Source organism: Calliphora vicina, chromosome 2, assembly GCF_958450345.1.
Source record: "Calliphora vicina chromosome 2, idCalVici1.1, whole genome shotgun sequence".
Classification (NCBI taxonomy): domain Eukaryota; kingdom Metazoa; phylum Arthropoda; class Insecta; order Diptera; family Calliphoridae; genus Calliphora; species Calliphora vicina.
Genome location: NC_088781.1, coordinates 57,026,556 through 57,049,674, shown reverse-complemented (window position 1 = coordinate 57,049,674; position 23,119 = coordinate 57,026,556). Strand labels below are relative to the sequence as shown.

General features: G+C 30.5%; 1 protein-coding gene across 3 annotated transcripts in view; it reads left to right on the top strand.

Moving 5' to 3' along the window:
* Positions 1 to 333: 333 nt before the first annotated feature.
* The window catches only part of tim (timeless), a 69,865-nt gene continuing 47,079 nt past the window's right edge, over positions 334 to 23,119 (top strand). For all 3 annotated transcript variants that reach the window (XM_065500958.1, XM_065500957.1, XM_065500956.1), the window contains exon 1: positions 334 to 1,132. The gene's annotated coding sequence lies outside the window, so the exon portion shown is untranslated. The remainder of the gene's footprint in view (positions 1,133 to 23,119) is intronic.

Genomic DNA, 23,119 nt, shown 5'->3' with positions numbered 1-23,119 from the left:
GAATAGTGGATAGAAAGACAAAACGTTTTCCTTAACGTGCCATTGGCGTAAGTGGGACAACTGGCAATCAGCACAGTACGAAAGACTAGAGAAGAATCACATTGAAAGCTTTTTTTTATGTGCAAACAAATTAAGCTTTTCCACTGTGCCGGCTTACGAAACTCATGCAATTGCAATGTGCTGGAGATTGTAATAAGGTGCAAATATTACATTGTTGTGTCGAAAGGGGCTGGGGCGGGGAAAAGTTTGTAAACAAATTGAAACAGAATCAAATACTATATTCGCATACAAGGAGAGCCAATTGAACAAGTATTTGAATCACTCACAGTTGAAACGACCAAGTGAACGGATGTTGAAAACGGAAAAACGCATATTATAGTTTTTCATACTAAATAACACTGTTATTGTAATAATCATATCTGGAAATTAAAAAAAAAAATTAAATAATAAAAAGTTTTTTAAAATTTATTAAATTAAAATTTCTTTTTTTAAAAAAAGTTAAAAAATTAAGTGCTAAAAGTTAATACAACTAATCAATTTTCCTACAAAAATTTATGGAAAATTTTACTTGTATTTCAATATTGTATACATGAAAACGTGACTTGTTGAATAACAACAAATAACAACAACAAAAGTTTTACTAAAATAGAAATCACGTTGTTTAACATTAACATTAACAAAACAAAACCAAAATTATAAATATATTCCAATACAAATCCAAATCAATTAATTAAAATTAAATAAAAATTCTTAATATTGAACAAACAAAAAACACCACAAATATTAAGTGACAAGTGACAACAAGAAGTAAATCGCAGACAATGGAAAAATTGGAAAACTAAAAGCTTGCGTCATTAAAAATACAATAGCAAGAAAAGCTTTATTTTAAACTTGAAAATTTAAATAAATTAATAGTTGTAAGAAAAAAAAAACAACAAATACAACTAAATAAACAACTATCTACTATTATTAACTAAACACCCTATATGTGCATTTAACTTTTTATCACCAAAAGCTTTTAACTACTATTTCAAGTTGGCCACTGGATTTAGTTCCGGAAATTGAAATTTTTTAACTGAAAACAAATAAATTTTGGGATTATTTATTTTTCAACAACTAAAGAGAAAATTTGGTAAGTGAAAATTATTGAAAATTCAAATATTTTGTTATTCACTTAATGCAAGATAATCAGATCAGAACTTAAAAAAAGCTATTTACCTTCAATGTCATTTAATTAGTATTTACTAGGGATGCCAATACTGAAATCTCGATCCCTCGATACCCAGAAAACAATTTAGAATGCTATTTTTTTAAGCAAATAGGTGAAAATGTATATAATCAACCTTTTTTTTTGCTAATATCTCGACAATAATGGGCCGCTTAGTATTAGTTAATTGGGATTTTTCGAATGTTAATTTAAAAAGACACACGGACAGCAATCTATTGAATTCGCTATCTATAAATACATATAAAAAATAATTTCAATAATTTATTTTCGTGAGTGATTTTCGGATGTGTGGGTTATATGAGAGCTATGAAAATTACGCACCAATCGCGGACCAAAAAAACCGGTTTGTCGGTTTTTAGTAGTTAAGAATGGTTAATATTTAATAACTATGTATAAATATGCAAAAGTGCTAAGTCCATTTTATTTTGTAAAAATGTCAAAATTAGTATTTCAGTCAAATGGAGTTGAGTATAAATATATTACTAAATAAGTAGGTAATACTTGTTTTAATTATTGGTTTTTTCATTAAATTTCCACCAATAGATAATTTTCGTAATTGAAAACACATTTTTGTTATTTTTTTTTTCAATTACGAAAATTATCTATTCAATAATTTTTGTATTTAAAGTTCAACCAATAACGAAAATTGTATATTCAATTGTCAAAATTATCAAATTCAAAACTCAAAATTCAATAGATAATATCAGAAAATTTAGTTTTTGAGCACATGAATACTTGATTTAATTATGAAATAATTGAAACCAGTTCATGATGGGATAAATGTTTGAATTGAAATATAATTTTGTCTGTGTAAGCTAACGAAATGATATATAAAATAAAATTTTAAGTACAAAGCACACTAAAAGTTAAATTTATTGAAAGAAGGTAAAATCAGCACTAAGTTTTTAATGAATCATTAGTAAGATTTATCCTAAACTTCTAGTATTATGCGGTATTTAATTTTTCATAGTTTCATTGTGTGTAATTGATTCTGAAAAAGTTTTTAAGGAAACTCATCGTCCTCTACTATTTACAATCATTGTAATTATGTATTAAACATTTTTATTGAAAGAGCTTTATATTATATATCACCAGAACAAATGTTTGATATAATTTGTATAAAATTATTTACAATCATTGTAATTATGTATTAAACATTTTTATTGAAAGAGCTTTATATTATATATCACCAGAACAAATGTTTGATATAATTTGTATAAAATTACTATAAAAAATTCATCAAAACATGAGATTTACTGATTTTAGTCCCAAATTTTAAAAACCGGTTAACTGAGTGATATAAACCGGTTAACCGAAAATCAACATTTCAAATTAACCGACATTTTGAAAAAAAACCGGTTTTTCGGTTAACCGGATTATAAACACTACAATGTTATTAAGTCGCCTGATTTCTTGCTATATGAAACTTGATTCTGTTAAATTTTATTTGGATAGCAACATTTTAATGAGATTTATGCTCGTTAAAGTGATTTTCGGGAGTGGTAATGTTTGTAATGCCCAATATCGACTCAGAATCGGTACCGTGAAATAACTCCCAAATGAAATAACTCCCCACGAAAAAATGGAATAACACCCAACAAATTTTTCATACAACTTAGGACTTATTTCATTATGAAACAACTCCTAACGCATAGGGAGTTATTTCATAATTTTTTGTTGGGAATAATTTCATAATGCAATAACTCCCAATGAAACAACTCCCAATGAAATTTTTGTTGGGTTTTATTTCATTTTATTTTGGGAATTAAGAGTTATTTCACTGTATTGGGAGTTATTTCATTTTTTTTGGGTTCTACTTTGCAAAAGCAGAACCCATAAATATCAAAAACTGGCTTCACTCAGAAAAGTTTTTTGCATTGCCGGCCTTTGGCCGGTCGCTAAGGTTTTCTACTCTGGGGTGTATCAAAAACTGGCTTCGCTCTGAAAAGATGTTTTGCATTGACGGCCTTCGGCCGGGCGCAAAGGTTTTCTTCTCAAAACAGGCTTCGCTAAGAAAAGATTCTTTTTACATTGTCGGCCTTTGTCAGGTTGTAACGATGTCTTAATCTGGTGCGAACTGTAAATCGGCTTTCTGAAATATTATAAAACATTTCTGCAATGAAAGAAATCTTTTCTGAGCGAAGCCAAATTTTGATACACCCCAGAGGAGAAAACCTTAGCGACCAGCCGAAGTCCGGCAATGTAAAAAACTTTTCAGAGCGAAGCTAGTTTTTGATACACCCCAGAGGAGAAAACCTTAGCGCCCGGCCGAAGGCCTGCCATGTAAAACAAACTTTCACAGTGAAGCCCGTTTTTGACACATCCCAGAGGAGTAAAACTTTGCGCTACACCATAGGCCCGCAATGAAAAAAAATTTGGTAAGCGAAGAATAATTTCACTTTTGTTGTTCCTTTTTTTAGATTGCATAAATAAATTGCTTCAGATTGGGAATTATTTCATTTCTATTGGGATTTATTTCATTGGGAGTTCTTTCGCTTTTATGGGACTAATATTTTTAAAATTATGAAACCGCCGATTATTGGAAGTAATTTCATTTTACCCTTTGGCAGTTATTTCATTTTTCAAGCTTGGGAATTATTTCATTTTTGATGGGAATAATTTCATTGGGAGTTATTTCATATGGAGTTATTTCATTTCGGAGCTATTTCACGGTACCCACAGAAACACTTTCTGAGTCGACTAAACGATGACCGTCCGTCTGGCTGGCTGTCCATGTAAACTTTTGCGCAAAGTACAGGTCTCAATTTTGAAGATATTTCGATCAAATTTGGTTCATACATTTGTTTCAGTCCAAGGACGAAACCTATTGAAACTGGCTGAAATCGGTCCATTATTTAACCTAGCACCCATACAAATGTCCTCCCAAAATTGGAATTTATCGGTCATAACTCTTTAATTTATATCAAATAAATTTTATATATAACGAAGTCATGTCACGTAATTTTATGATGATGGGTACATAATTACTCATAGCTCCCATATAAGGCCGGCACTCGAAAATCACTTTCTCTCTTAGGTTAGGTTAGGTTGGACAAAGTTCAAAGGAGACTATCTTGATAAATAAAACAAAAACCTGTGTTTCATTCTAAAATTTACGGGCTTTTTGACCAAAAGCATCGTATTTAACACTATTAAGACACTTAAGTCATGATAATAATCCAGGAAAAATCAGCCTATAAATCGAATTGCAAGAATTAATGGTAAAAATTGCACCAGAATGTGGTCTAAATTGGACAATCAAGTTTCTCACTAGACAGTAGTTTGTTAAAACAATTGTTAACGGTTACGTAATACAATACTTAATAATATAAAAACTCTCAAAAATACGTATTTAAATTTATAGAAATAACTATTGCACAAATTCATTCAAAATTAAAATATTGCCATATTACTCGGTATTTATAAATTTATTCAATTTTCCCAGAAATCCTCCCATTAAAGATTTTATAATTGCATCCGTTAGCTTTTTGGACGAGGTGATCTTGGACATATCCTGGGATACCATTCCTGTTGTCTTTAATTCTTTTTTTTAAGAGCCCAATACTTTTCCACAGACCGAAGTTGTGGAGAGTTGGGTGGATTTTCCTCGCGTGTTACTAAATTGGCATTATTGTTTGAATACCACTCAAGGGCCTTTTTCCATAGTGTCATAATGCCAAATAATGCCAGAAATATGATGGCACTCTGTGCTGTTTTAAGAAAGGTAAAAACCGTTTTTGTAGACACTCCGTAATATATTTCTTTGTGTTTATCGTGTCTGATGTCACAAGAAACTTCTTCTAGAAATGTTCAGTGCTCTTCGAAAGAGTTGTTAGTCTTCTTTTGCATTACCAATATCATATTTTTCTTCCTGATCCATGTTTCCTTTCATTGTTTTCTACAGGTTTCCTACTTATACTGTTTAATGGCTTTTTTTCACATACTTTTTTGACCATTTTGACCGAAATAACAGTTGAAAATTAATGATTTAGAAAAGATAATATCTGACATATTTAATTGAATTCATATTATACATACATATATCACAGATTACACCGATATGAATAAGCTGATTCCAGTAATATCACAATAGAAAAAGAAACAAAAGAATATGTCATAATGGTTGTGGTTTGGAAAGAGGGACTTGTTGCCTATTGAAAATTGTATTTTTTTCTCTCGCTCTGCAAACCACAACCATTGCAAATTGAGAACTGTCATTTATAACGTATCTGTGTAATCTGTGCTATTTATATTCAAAATTGGTTATGTGTACTCAATATTTAGTAGTCATATATATAGAGAAAGATCTGTCCACTGTGGTTACAAATAATTTATTAATGTTTGTAAATTAATTCAGTGACATACAAATTTTAAAATCTGACAAAAATTTTAACAATTCATACTTCATCATTGTAAAACAAATTTGATTGTCTTTAAATAAAATACTTGTTGGTAAATACAAATATATATAGTCGAAAAAGTTCTAACATAAGATACCCTACACCACGAATGATTCTAATTATTGGCCGACCTTGATGAAATTTGTTGTTGTACCAAACTAATGAGATTTACTATTGCAACCGGTAGTTTGAAAATCGGGCCAGAATGTGATTCTAAGTCAATTGTTATATTTTTAGTTAACCTACTATCCGGAATTGTTTAGAGTCAGGCACTTCTATTAAAATCAACGTGTTATTATACCCTACACCAACATAGTGGGGAAGGTATAATGCGTTTGTACAGATGTTTGTAACGCCTAAAAATTTTAGTCTAACATCCACCTTAAAGTATACCGATCGACTTAGAATCACTTTCGATCAAATTTGGTACATATTATTCTTTCGGCCGAAGGACTAAGCCTATTGAAACTGGCTGAAATCGGTCCATTATTTCACCTAGCCCCCATACAAATGTCCTACAGAAATTGGACTTTATCGGTCATAAATGTTTAATTTATATATGTATCTTCCGATCGACTTAGAATCACTTTCGATCAAATTTGGTACATATTATTCTTTCGGCCGAAGGACTAAGCCTATTGAAACTGGCTGAAATCGGTCCATTATTTCACCTAGCCCCCATACAAATGTCCTACAGAAATTGGACTTTATCGGTCATAAATGTTTAATTTATATATGTATCTTCACAAATTCCGCTCCAAATAAGTTTTATATATACAAAATTCATTTCAACAAATTTTGTTACGATCGATCCATAATTAGTCATAGATCCCATATAGACCCGCTTCCGAAAATCACTTTAACGTGCATAAATCGCTTAAAAATATTGGTATACACACAAAATTCAACATAGTTAACTTTAATATAGACATAATCGGTCCATAATTGTCCATAGCTCCCATATAAGGCCCACATCCAAAAATAACTCAAAAATATAAATTATTGAAATTTTAAAAGAAAAAATGTTTTTGCTCTTTTACTTAGTGTAGGGTATTATGGGCTTGACCGACAATACTTTCTTACTTGTTTAATAAAATCTTTGTTTATTAACAAAACTCAATGAAATTTTCATTGGCGTAGATAGAGGAGTGCTGGGGTGGGCAAAACCACACCAGACTCGCATCTGCCCACCCCAGATAAAAATTTGGAAAGTCGCAGAAAGATTTTTTTGTGCCCTGTGCCCTAGAATATTCTGCATTAAAAATTAATACAATTGATGTTTTTTGAATTCCTAAAAATAGTTCCACTAACTAACAACAGGGGGCGAAAAACTCTTTAAAAAAATAAAAAAAAGGATTTTTTTTTTTTTTTTAAATGCATGATGAAAAGACATTTTAAGCTTATCAAAACGGTACCAATATTTCCTTTCTATCGTGCATGTTTAAAATTCTTTTTTTTATTTTTTATGAGATTTGCGCCCTCTGTTGTGGGTTTGTGGGACTATTTATAAGGATTCAAAAAAATATTAATTGTATTAATTTGTTATGCAGAATCCATTGGTGAAATCAGATTTGCAATATATTCAACCGTTTTTGCTCTACAGAAAAATGTGCTCAAAATCCACGTCTTTAGATGCGTTGAACCACCACAAGGAGAGATATTTTCCAAAAAAAAGGACGCCATTATTTTTATTTACGCAAAAACCTTCAGAAAAATTATGATACCCGAAAAACAAATGAAGTGACCTGGTCACAAATGAACTCTAATATATATGTATACAATATTCCATTTTTAACAAGTAAGAAAGTATGGTCGGTCAAGCCCGACCATATAATACCCTATACCAAGTAAATGAGTAAAAATATTTTTCTTTTAAAATATCAATAATTTATATTTTTGAGTGATTTTTGGAAGTGGGCCTTATATGGGAGCTATGACCAATTATGGACCGATCACCACAAAATTAGGTCGTGTGATTTATGTCTATATTAAAGTTAACTATGTTGAATTTTGTGTGTATACCAACATTTTTAAGCGATTTATGCACTTTAAAGTGATTTTCGGAAGCGGGTCTATATGGGAGCTATGACTAATTATGGACCGATCGTAACAAAATTTGGTGACATGAATTTTGTATATATAAGAATTATTTGGAGCGAAATTTGTGTAGATACATAGATAAATTAAACATTTATGACCGATAAAGTCCAATTTCGAGGGGACATTTGTATGGGGGCTAGGTGAAATAATGGACCGATTTCAGCCAGTTTCAATAGGCTTGGTCCTTGGGCCGAAAAAGTAATATGTACCAAATTTGATCGAAATATCTTCAAAATTGCGACCTGTACTCTGCGCACAAGGTTTACATGGACAGCCAGCCAGCCAACCAGACGGACGGACGGACGGACGGACATCGTTTAATCGACTCAGAAAGTGATTCTAAGTCGATCGGTATACTTTAAGGTGGGTGTTAGACTAATATTTTTGGGCGTTACAAACATCTGCACAAACGCATAATACCCTCCCCACTATGGTGGTGTAGGGTATAAATATAGAGAGTTTAGATATAAATAAATCTTTTCAACTCAAAAATAGTATTTTGTCTAACTAATATAATAAGGAACAAATAACAGTTTAGATCAAGAGGTAAATTAAAAAAAAAACCCATTTAAATATAAAAACAAGTAAGAAAGTATGGTCGGTCAAGCCCGACCATATAATACCCTACACTAAGTAAAAGAGCATAAAAATGTTTCTTTTAAAATTTCAATTATTTATATTTTTGAGTGATTTTCGGAAGTGGGGTTATATGGGGGCTATGACCAATTATGGACCGATCACCATGAAATTAGGTCATGTGATTTATGTCTATATTAAAGTTAACTATGTTGAATTTTGTGTGTTTACCAACATTTTTAAGCGATTTATGCACGTTAAAGTGATTTTCGGAAGCGGGTCTATATGGGAGCTATGACTAATTATGGACCGATCGTAACAAAATTTGGTAACACGAATTTTGTGTATATAAAACTTATTTGGAGCGGAATTTGTGGAGATACATATATAAATTAAACATTTATGACCGATAAAGTCCAATTTCGGGAGGACATTCGTATGGGGGCTAGGTGAAATAGTGGACCGATTTCAGCCAGTTTCAATAGGCTTGGTCCTTGAGCCGAAAAAATAATATGTACCAAATTTGATCGAAATATCTTCAAAATTGCGACCTGTACTCTGCGCACAAGGTTTACATGGACAGCCAGCCAGCCAACCAGACGGACGGACGGACGGACATCGCTTAATCGACTCAGAAAGTGATTCTAAGTCGATCGGTATACTTTAAGGTGGGTGTTATACTAATATTTTTGGGCGTTACAAACATCTGCACAAACGCATAATACCCTCCCCACTATGGTGGTGTAGGGTATAAAAAACAATTATAAAAATATTTTATAAAATAAATTAGCAGTTTTAAATATTGAAAATGAAGTAGTTATGTTAGCAAACTGAATTTTTGTGATATTTTAGTTTTGTTTTAATAAAACATTATTTTTTTTTATAAAAAAAATTGTTTATTTTTACTATTTGGGAAGGGCACTTGCCCACCACAGAATAATAGTCTAGCTACGCTTATGTATATTTTTAAAAAAGCGGGCCAAGTTATACAAAATTTAAAAATTTCAATTTTGAAATGCCGATAACTTGGAAATTATAAGAGATAAACACCCACGCATGTTTTTTCAAGACCTAGCCGAACGCTTTCCAAAAATATAAAAATCTTTGAAATCGGATGGGGGAGAAAATTGTACGTGTTTAAAAAAGAAGATATCCTACTTTGAGCCCCTGAAGCATGTATAGGGTCCATTTTAATAACATCAACTCAACTGTGCAATGTGAAATTTACCAATTATATTTTCTAGTAATAGAAAATATATAAAATATAAAAATGATAAAGGTTTTTATACAAAATGCACAACAATCGTTGCCCATATTATATTGGTGGTGGGTATATAAGATTCGTCATAGCCAAATATAACATTCTGACTAGTTTTCAGTAGAATACATTAACTTTCAACAGATACCAATATATTCTCATTTAAGAGTACTTCTTAACTTCTCTATATACAACTTGTAAAACCTGGAATGTTTCGTAACATGACTACATACAGGGCGTACTGGTATCGTTAACAGAATAATCACTTTAAGAATGTAAAACAATCTAAATTATTTATGTAATTAATGTTAGCTTGTATAAACTTGAATAATTAAAATTAATGCATGTGCCATATATTTAACAGCTACTGATATTAAAATTGAATGAAACGTTTAATCATATGTAAGGCTGCAATAAGGGTTACAATTTTTCATCAATTTCAAAACAAAGAACATTCAACACCTGCTCGAAAATATCAGGAACTGTATCTATATGAACTAATTTATTTCACAAATTATTCGCTGAAGGAAAACTGGGGCAAGTGTCACCAAATCACCAGTTTTGTCGACTATTTTGGCGACATTTTGAAGACGACTCTTCCAACAATGAAGATTAATGTTTTTAAATTTCAATAACTAATACACAAAATGGTAAATTTAATGCATTATTGAAATGCTCCTCTATTTATAAAAATACTTTTTAAAATATTGAAATTAATGTGTACCTTTCGTATTTTGTACTTTTAACATTTAAGAGTGTGTCTACCAAAAGTGTAGACTAGAATTACTAAAATGTACTAGTGAGTCTCTGGTTCTAATGTCTAAATATGGTCCCAAAATAAGTACCTACTTCAGTAGTAACTAGACTTCTAATGACACACATATGTTAAATTTCTATAGTACTGGTGACTGTGCCAATAGTAAGTCATTACAGTTTCACTATTGACATTTCCTGTAAGGTTCCTATGCAAATTCTGTCAAATCTTGATAAAAACACTATTTTTTATATTCAGATTTGTAGCGGTTCTCCGTTACGTCTGTTTTAAAAATTTTTAAATCTTAAATTTTTTGTATAAATATTCTTTATGCAATGTTGTACTTTTCTGAATGCATTCCAAAGTATTTTTTATTTAAATAAATCCAAATGCATCTGAAATAAAAAAACGGTACACAAATACATAAATTTCTATTTTTATGTGCGTATATACTCAAACTTATTCAATATTTAACCTCATTTTGACTTCCGTCAAATTTGAATTCTTTAAATTGAATATAAACACAATTTAAGTCATGGCAACCAACACACAAAACATGTTTCTGCATGACATTTTGTATTGTTTATTTTATTTTTATTGCAAATATAAATTCTCAAATCATCAAAGCAATGGATAAAATCATAGCAATTTTTAATAAGTTTTTTTTTTGAAACAGAATTCACAGCAAGTTAACAACAAGTAAGAGAGATATATTCTGTTGTACCGAATTTTATATACCCTTCATCAAATTATATTTTAAAATAAAAATTTTGAATATTTTTTGGTAAACAAATTTAAATAAAAAATAATTTTGTTATTTTTTTTAATTTATTAGTAAAAATTATTTTCTAAATTTTTTTTTCGAAATTTTAAAAAAAAAAAATTTTTTTAATTTATTAGAAAAACATTTTATGAAAAAAACATTTATTTTGTGAACAATTTTAATCCATTGTATGTTCGACTTATTATGCCCTTATATTCGCCGTTGCAAAGGTCTTTGATATATCTATCATTAGATATCCATATTGTGTATATTAATGACTTACTAATCCAGATATAGATAAAAAAATAGGCTAAAAATCGGACAACCGCGGTTTTTTCCTTATATCTCAGCCATTTGTGGGCCAATTTTCTCTATTTTAAATAGCAATCGAGCCGGCAGAATTCCCGATATATTGATGTATCAAAAATGTAGAAATTACAAACGGAACGACAAACTTATATATACTCTTGCCACTCATAGTGAAGGGTACAAAAACAGAAAAATAACGCAAATTTGATTTGAATCAATGAAATGTGATAAACAAGATTTATGAAACAGTCCATGTGCATATCGAGCCCTTAGGGCCAAATTATCGTAAGCGACAAAACACAAATTTTACATATAATATAATTTCCTTCAAGCTATTTATCTATTTTTCAAAAACATTTATAACTTTTGACAATTAAAAATTCATGGAATACTTTATAGAAAAATATGACAAAAAAATGTCATAAATTTATTGAATTTTTGCATAGATAAAAATTTTACGAATTGAAATTAAATTTTTATTTATAAATAGTTTTTAATGAAATTTCACAGTTATGTAGATTTTTCTATTTAAAATGTAAAAATAAAAACTAATTTTGAAATTTATTATCAGCAATCCCGCAATTCCCAAAAAAGTGTCGAAAAATTCAAAAAATTTAAATTTTTAGTTTTTTGGCTATAATATCCATACCAGAGTCGGGGTTACCGGGACCCTTTACAAAATAATTAGAAACATATTGAGCCACCTGGTCCCCTCGGTAACAACAATTTTGAAATTAGTTTTCCTTTAAAATATTTTATGAGAACTTAGCTTTCAGAAAGTAGAAATTCCTTATACATCCTCTTAGAAATTTTTTGCTATAACTCAAAAAGAAAAAAAGTTATTTTTTCCCAAAAAATTAGTGACAAATCGCCTTTTTAAAATTTTTTAAATTCAAATGCATACAACTTTGGACTTAGTCTTTACTTTTAAACAATTCTTTTTCCATTTGACACATACATGTGTTCTTAGTCCAATAAAGGAAAATTGGAGAAAATCGGGAAATATTTGGATACGCTGTTAACAAAAAACTGGAGTAGGGTGGGTAAAAATGTTGAAAATTTAATTTTCAAATGCGAATACCTCCTAAGCTATAATAGATAATTGATAGGATTTTTGTAGTGCTCGATGAGAAGATTCTATATGTATAATTTTTTTGAAATCGGAACTCAAACCAAGAAATAATATCGTTTTAAAAATGTAACATACCCGAGGTGTACTACTTTGAGGGCCCTTGGTCGCGCCCCTGGTGGGCCCATGAGCTGAGCTCCACGTTCAAAACTTAAACTCGACAACACTTCTTCTTTGCGCATGTAAAATTTCATTCAAACTAATCTAAACATTTAGAAGCTTACGATAAAATTTGTTTACTGTGAAATATAAACATTGACTTACGATAAAATCTTACCCCCTATATTTTTGATGTTATTAACAATTTTGATATTCTGAGAACGCTAAAACATCAGTCGGTCCATAAAATTTTAATTTCTGCATTAAAACAAAAATTTTAAAAATGTCGCTTACGATAATTTGGCGCTAAGGGCTCGATATATCATTATGCATTGAAGGCTGGCTGGCTTATTGCGATCCTATATACATACTAGGGTATTCAATTAATCGGGTTTCTGGTTTAATCGGTTAACCGAGCAAATAATTAATCGAGGTTTATATTTATTCGGTTAATAATTGGTTAATTTAAAATTATTCGGTTAACCGAATAATATCTATTTCAATTTTAAATTGAAAATTCAACCACGAATTTTGTATACAAAAACAAACAAAACATAACAATTCAATCAAAAAATAATAGCAAATATCCTTTTTGTATTTGAGTTTTTTTAGGATTTTAGTGAGATCTTCTGAAATAATCTTTTATAAAAAGAATATAATTTATTTTTTTCCTTTTAAACGATTTTTTACTTTAGATTTAATAAAACTTGACTTGGAAAAAACTCTCTCGATTGTAGATGTTGGAGAAATTGAAAGCATGATGAAGAATATTCAATATCTCAGTTTTTTTTAGTCATTGGTGTCCTTTTTGGATTGTTTTAGATATTGAATACTTTTGATAGTTTCGTTAAGTTCTGTACATGTAAATGCAAACAAAGTTTTAAATACATGTATATTAAATATGTCAGTTGTTATTCTCACTAAACATTTTTCTGGGATGTTCGAAAAAATATATACAATGCACTCGCGATAATATATGAACAGTTTTTACTTCCATAGAGTACTCTAAAATATGAGCTAAAGCTTTAAAATATGAACAGCTTATTTTTGTTTTTTTAACGTATTGTTACGAAATTGTACTTGAATTCAAATATAACGATTTTAAGGGCTGATTTAAAAGTAGCATACTGCTTTCAAATAACAGTGCTGTAATAGCACACTGTAACATATCTGTGGGCATTATTAAATAAAAGCTTTCATTGATCGTAAGTTTGCAACGCTGTTTGAATTCGAATATTCAGTTAAAGAACATTGTAGAAAGTACACTACAGATGGCGTATGATCTAGAATATTCGAACTTTGACAGTTAAAGAGCAATCTAGAGTGCAGATGGCAGTGTTATAAATAGTGGCAGAGGTTGCAGTCGTTAGTGAGTTTATCAGAGACGCTATTTGAATAAACATCCACTTAGTGCCTTAAAGTGTGCTGTATTTTTCAAGTGAATTCGTATACATTATAAAGTGTCTGTATTTCTGAGAATTTATAAACGTGTATAAAAAACATTGAGTGACTATTTAATTCTGTTGTTGTACATTTTAAATAAATAAAGAGTTGTTACAATTTTCAAACTACTAAACGGCTTTTATTTGCAATCAAAAGTATCCGGTTTATTTAAAGGAAATAAACCAGCGTTTTGAAAAGGTTAAAACGTAACAGTACTTTATCTATCTACACAGAGTTGAAATCTTAATCTTAGTGGCTAAATTCGAATTCAACAGCTTAATAATTTTCGGACTTCCCTAGCTGTAGATGGGAATTAGATGCCATTCGCAAATATGAACAATCTTGCAAAAGTGAACTGGCCTGGTTTTAATTAGTTCATATTATCGCGAGTGCACTGTAATTTTAATTTGAAATTTGTAATTGAATTGGAAAAATAAATAAAATAATAAAAAATCGGCAATTTTAAATTATTCGAACAGTTAACCGTCCAAAATTAATCGGTTAACGGTTAATCGATTGAATACCCTAATACATACATATTTGAATTTTGTTAAAATGCTCAATTTCTTAAGCATTTAAATATTTGCTTTTAAAGGGTTAAATGTTGTTTTTCAGGATTTAATTAAATCTAAGAATACTATATTAGTGGCTTTGCTCAAACTTTAATATACAGCGATGTATATTGTGAACTCAATTGATTAAAGTTAGGTCAATGTAGTGTCAAGAGCCCTTAAAGGACTGGAGGGTAATGGACCTGTAATCCCAGTTCTAGCAGATCTCTTAATTCTTTCAGTTGATATACAACATATTTCCTACCTGTTGCGACCATGTTTTTCCAAGATTTTGATTAAAGCATCCCTTTATTATTTTACATTTCTCCATTCTCATCAGAAATTAATTGAATCGTTGTTTTAAGCGACAGGTATAGTAAGTAACCGTAAACTTCCATGATACTTTAGTTCATAGTTCCGTAAACATTGTAATTTGAATCTAGGTATGTACCACGACTAACCTAGTTGCTGATCATTCAACTTTATTGTCCAGCTCAACATAAATGAAGTTAACAATAAGCAGCTATAGCTATTTCTCCACTACACAACAGACTAGTTTTGAGTTAGCTTCCATCGTGAATTGTTTAAATTCCAGTGATCTCTCTATGGTTCTCTGTGTTAGTTGAGATTTCTCTATGGCCTTGACCAAGTAGTTTTAAATTAGCTTTGATCGTGAGGCTTCATGTAGCTATGTTGACTATTCAAGAGTCAGGGAAAACTCTCATCTCTTTTACAATTTTTGGGAATTAATTAATGCAATCTTCAGCTTTCTCCAACTTATCGGAACATTGTTGAGAGGGAGTTTAAATATTTTATGGAACCATGGGAGAATTAGTTATGTATATGTCCTCTACAGCATACTCTACATATTGCCACAGGTTAATTATATTAATAAAATGTTATTTTTATTTATTTCGTATTAAAATAAAAATAGTCCATGAATGTTTGTACGTAGGTGTTTGTCAAAGCAATTACAAAGTCAGTCAGTCAGTTAATTAATTTTAGTAACAAAATCCTTAAAAGTTCGGCTGATACTACTACGCCATTCGAATCCCACCATTCAATCTGCAAATGTTTGAGTAGGTGATAAATATTATTCAACACAAGCAAATGGAAACACATTTATGCCTTCATATTTTTTTTCTTTGCACTTTTCTTTACAAATCTAGAAAAATATTCCACCGAATTGAGTTTCTATGGTTACTTGTATGGATTTTATGCAACATCAATTCTAATTTATTTTCTGTTGTGTCCTTACGAAAATGTAATGTCACATGCCCGGGTCTTGGGTTTTCATTTACAAATACAAATGTTTTTTAACGTGATACCAATTGATTAGTTATGAAGATTTTCAGCCAGCTGTTGAAACATTCGCAAAAATAGCAAACACAAAAAGCTTCACAGGGTTATTCGGGAAAGCTTTTGCAATAAATCTGTTTAAATGTTATTGAAATGAAAGGTAGTAGGAGGTGGAGGGGTTTGCATTAACTAATACAAATACCTGACAGACACATAAATACATACTTTTAAAAACATACATACATACTTTGCCAGCAATTGTAAGTTATATTTTCGATAATAAAATGTGTCTACTGCGTGTCAAAAAAAATTTTATTCATACATAAATACATTTTAACAATAACAAATTACATTAATATCGAATTTTTAACACCCACACTTGTCTTTGTTCGACAGTTTACATTTTAAAAGAAAGAAGAATACAAGTGGCATAACAATATTTAGAAAATATCTGAATTTTATAGTCATCGGTTGTCTTACATAAAAAATGTAATGCAATCTTGCGTGCCCACCATCAATATGCGTCCATTAAATTAATTTTCTGATCTAGAGGTTATATGGGGGAGAGGTTATTTGGCAGACGGACGGGCGTATGAGGACCCCGAATATATTTTTGGTTCTACGACCCATATTTCGATATGTTACAAACGGAATGAAAAAATAAATATACCCTCCATATTTTGGGTCATTTAGTCCGCTCTTTTAATTTTCTGGCTTTTAACTGAAAGGGTAACATTGCTCCTGTCAAAAAGCATCTGTCAGTTTACTCCTGTAAAAATTTAAAAAAGCTGCGCATTTAGTTTGTTTGATAGCAGATTCCCTTGTGACTTGAGGGGAAATTTGAAAAAAGTGAAATTCGTGTGCTCATTAAGCATTATTTTTAGTGGAAAAAAATCTGTCAAATCAAGGTCAACATGATAACTCTGCACCATAATTTTCAATTGTACAAAAGTGGCTTTCTGAAATTCGTTGTGGCCGTACAAGCACGAAATGTACCGAAAGGCTCTACACCCGAAACAATTGAAAAAATCACGAGACTGAAAGTGCGAGAGATTGTGGAAGTCATAGAAGTCACTTGGGTATAATAAAGCTTTCCGCAAGATAGCTGCCGCGTTTTCTCATAATCGGATGCACAAAAGGGTGTAGTTTCCATGGCAAAATTCCAGACATTAGGCAAGGAAATGCTTCCTCTTACGCCGTTTTAAGAATGCGATATCATATTTGATGAGTTTCAATATCAAAATGATACGTTTGGTAGAAAATGTTTGCAGGGTTGTCAGATATAAATGAATGTTATACATAATACACATATGTATAAGAGCAACACGTTGTCTAACATGTTCTTTATTGAAAAGGAAAAGAAGGTGTGTCGGCACTGTTTTGTAATCAACAACCATACTTATACTTACAAATATATAACGTTCACTTAATGTAAGATTGTCACAACATAAACAAGATAAATTTCGATTATAGTGAAGAAACAAAATATTTCGATGAAATAAATGAATTTTTGGACCTTTACTCATCTGTTTACGATAATATTTGGTATATATAATTGACATGGTCATAATAAAATTTAAAGTTCACCATTATGTTGAAATTCGAATTTGTTTGGTTTTTATATACAACTTCGACTGGCTGATTTGAAATGTTTATAAGCAGGGACCGTAAATAACGGTTATCCAGAAAATTTAAACTCAAAAACTCTCCATGTTTGAGTCAAAGGAGACCTATACTGTCATATACCAATAGATTCGTAATAAAGCGCTATTTCAGAATCCCCAATGATGGGGATTTTGAAATTTCGTTTGGGGACTGGGGATTTTGTTGGGGATTTTTTAAATATTTCGGGGATTTTATGGGGAAAAGTGGTTTTTATTACCGATAACAGTAATAAATTACCAATAAGTGAACTTTATTTCATCTTCTTTGAATTGAAATTAGAGATGTAGAGAGAGGTATTTTCAAGACATCTAGTAAGATAAAATTTTTAAATCCAAATCAGTGTTTGGAAAAAGTTTTTAAATTATCGGATTTTATGTGATTATCAAATTAAATGTCAGGTATAAATTTGCTGCTAAATATTGGGTTACAAATGATACCATAAGATTTGAAACGATTTGTTGCGGGATGCAGTAGGAATTTCTACGATAAGAAAGTTTCATTAATTCATAAAAATTTTGGCTTCAAGAAACCTTAATATTATTGTATTAATAATACCTAATTTAATCGGTAATAAATAAATAAATTTGATGTTTGGTGGATTATTTAATTATAATCATTGTCTATACATTATATAGAACATTTATTTGGTCTGGTTTAATATATAAACTACCGATTTAAAACCAGTTTTCTAAGAAGCGCCAATTTTCGGTTTACCGACAAACCGTTTTTTATACCCTACATCACCATAGTGGGGAGGGTATAATGCGTTTGTGCAGAGGTTTGGTCTAAACCCACCTTAAAGTATACCGATCGTCTTAGAATTACTGAGTCGTCTGAGACGATTAAACGATGTCCGTTCGTCAATGTAAACTATGTGCGCAAAGTACAGGTCGCTATTTTAAATATAAATAAAATTTAAATTAAATATATACATATAAATTTTTCATTCCAAGGACCAAGCCTATTGAAACTGGCTGAAATCGGTCCATTAATTCACCTATCCCCCATACAAATGTCATCCCGAAATTGGACTTTATCGGTCATAAATGTTTAATTTATATATGTATCTACACAAATTTCGCTCCAAATAAGTTTTATATATACAAAATTCATTTCACCAAATTTTGTTACGATCGGCCCATAATTAATCATAGCTCCCATATAGACCCACTTCCAAAAATCACTTTAACGTACATAAATCTCTTAAAAATGTTGGTATACACACAAAATTCTACATAAATAACTTCCATATAGACATAAATCACACGACCTAATTTCATGGTGATTGGTCATAGGCCCACTTCCGAAAATCAGTCACGAATATAAATTATTGATATTTTAAAAGAAAAATATTTTTGCTCATTTACTTAGTGTAGGGTATTGTATGGTCGGGCTTGACAGACCATACTTTTTTACTTGTTTTTTAAACTATGTAGTTTCATTGTCCTAAGGAAAATTTTCAAGAAAAACGATATTTGGGGATATTTGTAATTGAGGTTGGGGACAGCGATAAAAAGTAAATGGCGACCCTGAGATTGATATTAAGAAAATGTTCTCAATTCCACAGTGAATATTTATTTTTCAACTATAAAATAAAAGTTCGTTAGAAACTCCTAAAAAAAGAGTTTTAATTAGCCGTCATAAAATAAAACTCTTTTGAGGAGTTTTATTTTTCCCGTCAGAAAATAAAAAATTAATTTTCTAAAAATATGGACCGATAACTTGTGGCTGATACACTGGTTTTGAGAACCTCAAATTAAATACCTAATAACTTTAGTACTAAAGCTAATCGAATTAAAGTCGTAGATTTTAATGTTCTTTTTTCTTCTATCATCAAAACAGGATATAGCTTACTAAATCGTCCTTATACACATTGTGTTAATATAATTCTCATACAATTTACTTCGTCCCCTTAATAAAACAATAATGTATAATTTGTTTGCCATTTCGAAATAATTGAGTTTAAAATTTTTAGTAGACATCTAGAACAAAAGTAATTATTATTATTATTATTATTATTTATTAATAGCAAATTAAATGTACATATCAATATAACAAGAAATTAGGAAACTGGCTACTGTGGCCTTCGTCCTTAAAAGTAATATTTCAATGGATCTTTTTAAGTGGGTCAGTGGAAGTAAAATTTCACCAAATTTTGACCACATATAGAATCAGTTATGTAGATTCTTACTATTGTTTTATTGAGGCGACGATTTAATTTTTGCTTAAGTATACTGACAACCCATGTTACCTTGCGTGAAGTCAGTTGTCACTTTAGTATCTCTAAGTAACCTAGTGTGTAGTCACTTTAAATGTATTTTACCCATATTGCAACATATTGGAGAGTTGTCGGAGGAAGGTTTGTTTACAGGCAATGGGTTATTGGAGCTATGTAGCTAATCAAGTAATCAGATAGGTATCTAGTAAGGTAATTGACTCTTTGTAACCGGTATGTGAAACCAGATAGTCAGATAGTCTCATTGAAATCCAAAATGGCTTAGGACACCCGCCATTTTGGACTAGCTAACTAGTCAGGTAGCTAGTTATGTAACTAGTTGTCACCCTAAATGATAAGTAAAATCACTAGTTCGGTACAGTCGCATAGAGCTGCTGGATATTTACAAGTTAAACGAATTATTATTGACAATCCAGTTGCAATTAAAATAACGTGACAATTGTGTAAGTTTTAGTATTTACATATATGTATGTAAAGCTACTATTAACTATTTAAAATGTAATGTAATTATCCATAAATTATTAGTATTATTATTCAAGTTATCCATCATTCATCAATTAACTGAAAAACTTATGCAATACATGTATTTTAAATACTCAAAATAGTTAAATATAGATCAAAACATCAACCCCATTTACACACTCCTATTGCAACATTTCATCTATTTCCATCGTACAACTGAAGTTGCATCACTGTCCATTTAATTGTATAAAAAAAAACATGCAGTTTCTATGTATATCTGCATTTATTATTAAACTAATTATTTGTTTAAGCATCAACTGATCTAAAATTAATCTTCAGTTGAAGTCGTTTGCATGACTGCACTTGGTCCATTCGCACAAACAAACAAACAAACGAATGTTTGGAACATTAGTCAGTAGTCAAAATACATGCAGCATGCCACGTTTACACGTGGATGTGTTTACAAAACGTTACTGTTACAGCAGAGAAATAAGTTGAACTCGTAATATGAAAGCGGTTGGCCAAAAAACTCTTTATGAATGCATATGTACCGGCTTATCGTCCATAGAAATAAAAAATTACATTTTAAAATGGCATTTTCATAATTTTGTTCTTGGATTAGCGGGACCTTAGAACAAAAATTACCTTCTTTATTATAAACACCTTCAGAAAAGATGATTTTGTCATTCCGTCTGTAACACATGAAAATAGTTGTCGCAGGATCACATTAGTGTATAAATTCTGAGTCCTCATACGATTCTTAGATGTTCTAGCAAAGTCCGTCCGTCTGTCTGTCTGTTGAAAACATGATAGGGCCCAAACAAAAGTAGCTAGCTGGCTGAAATTTTCCACACATATTCTCTGTTGACCTCATACAAATGTCCCCTCAGAATACTGTCATTATGCTGATTATGCGGCAAACCAAGTACTCTGAAATTATACTGTAAAGTAAGAAGAAAATCGGGCAACATTTCTTCTTAGTCCCCATAAAAGGTCCCACTCAGAAAATTTATAACTGCCTTATATTGGCGAACGGCAAATACTTGCAGGTGTTCTCATTTAGTAATATTGATTTGTTTGAGTCCATAAAGTATGGAAACACTCGATCTCGATCACTGCGTTATAGAAAAATAACGATATTCTCAAAGTTATTCACAATTGATGTCGTAGCGTTGTAGCATTGTATATCGTAAATATTTTTCAAACAAATTTTTAGAAACAAAAACAAAACATTAATAAAAAAATTACGACATACAACGATACAATGCTACGACATCAATTGTGAATTGGGCAATTATATTTTTAAACTAATTTCTTTTGTTTGAAAGATATGAGTTTTTTCGTTTAAACAGAGAAAGATGTCTGAAAATTGATTCGAAAATGGCTGAGTCACGGCAGTTTAAAGTCAGGATTATTCACATTTTCTTCTAAGGAAGATTGTGAAAATGGCATATTACTAGATTCATGCTGATTTTATATTTACTTACAAAGATCTGGTATCAAAATTTCTGATATGTAGGCAGGCAATCTTAGTACGAAAGGACGAGATAATTTCTTTATTCTGCAAAAGGTTCGGTTAGTACTAGTAAAGTATAAAGTAATGGCTTTATTTATCATTCTTATCAATGTCCTCCTTAATCTATCCATCCCCTGTAAATGTTTCGCAAACAATTTTGCAACACTATTTCACATGTAGCCGTCGCATCTTATTTATTTTTATACTTGAATTCCATTGTTGTGCGACTGTTGGGTTGTGTTGTGTTCGGTTCGGTTATGTTTGTTTTTTGGCTCATCTTCCAATTCATGTGCACTCATTCATGGTCACCTTTTATCAGACAATTGATTTCGAACTCAGGTTGCAAACTGCACATTGAACAATTGTTACGACAACGACTTCGGCTGTGCTGCGTGTTCTCAACATGTGTGCTTTTCGTATTCCTTGTTTCCAAATACGGATGAAATTGTTTAGAAATGTTTAGTTGTACCAGGGAAGTCATTGGTTGAGGTAGACAAAAAGGAAGTTGACTGCGAATTAAAAATAATGTTTTATTTTCAAAACATGATTTAAATATAGTGTTTGAACGTTAAAAAAGAAAATCATAAGTAAGTAAGAATGAAATAAAATAATAATAATAAGAATGAAATTCTTTAGAATTTAAGAACATTTAAAAATTTAAAAGAAACATTTCAATTTAAATGAGTGATGGATAGATGTCCTTAGTTAAGTAATAGTGAGAATTCATAAATTATATTAACTTTTTAATTGGATTCGTAAGATTAGTTTTTATTTAAAACAGTTTAATATTTTATTCGAATGTGTTCTAAAATCCATAGAGAAATGGGAACTATTTCCATAGCTATTTAATTTCTCAATATGTATTTATAAAATATGTGGATATAAATAATACTTTGTAATACTTCTTCTAGTTAACATCAAATGAATTCTTACAATATCGGTTGGTAAATTTGTGAAATTTTGAATTCAATTCTGAACTATAAAACTGAATTCGAACTGAAGGTCTTTGCCATCGAATTATTGATGTTTTCTAATTGTATTCCAAATTCTATTTTATTCCAACTCTCCGTTGGTATTTCTAAGAAGAATTTATTCCGAATTTTTTAATCTGACGAGTTTAAAACTAATAAAATTTGTTTAATTTTTATGGACATTCTGGATAATTTAACACTAGTAGATCTCAAACAATCGATGACATTTTAAGTTGAAACAATATGTTTATATCAGTTACAACTTGGAGATTATATGTTGAGACTTGGGAATTATTGTGGAACCCGACTGATTATCAATAACTAAAGTTAGAAAGAGATATTTCTTAATTAAGACTTTAG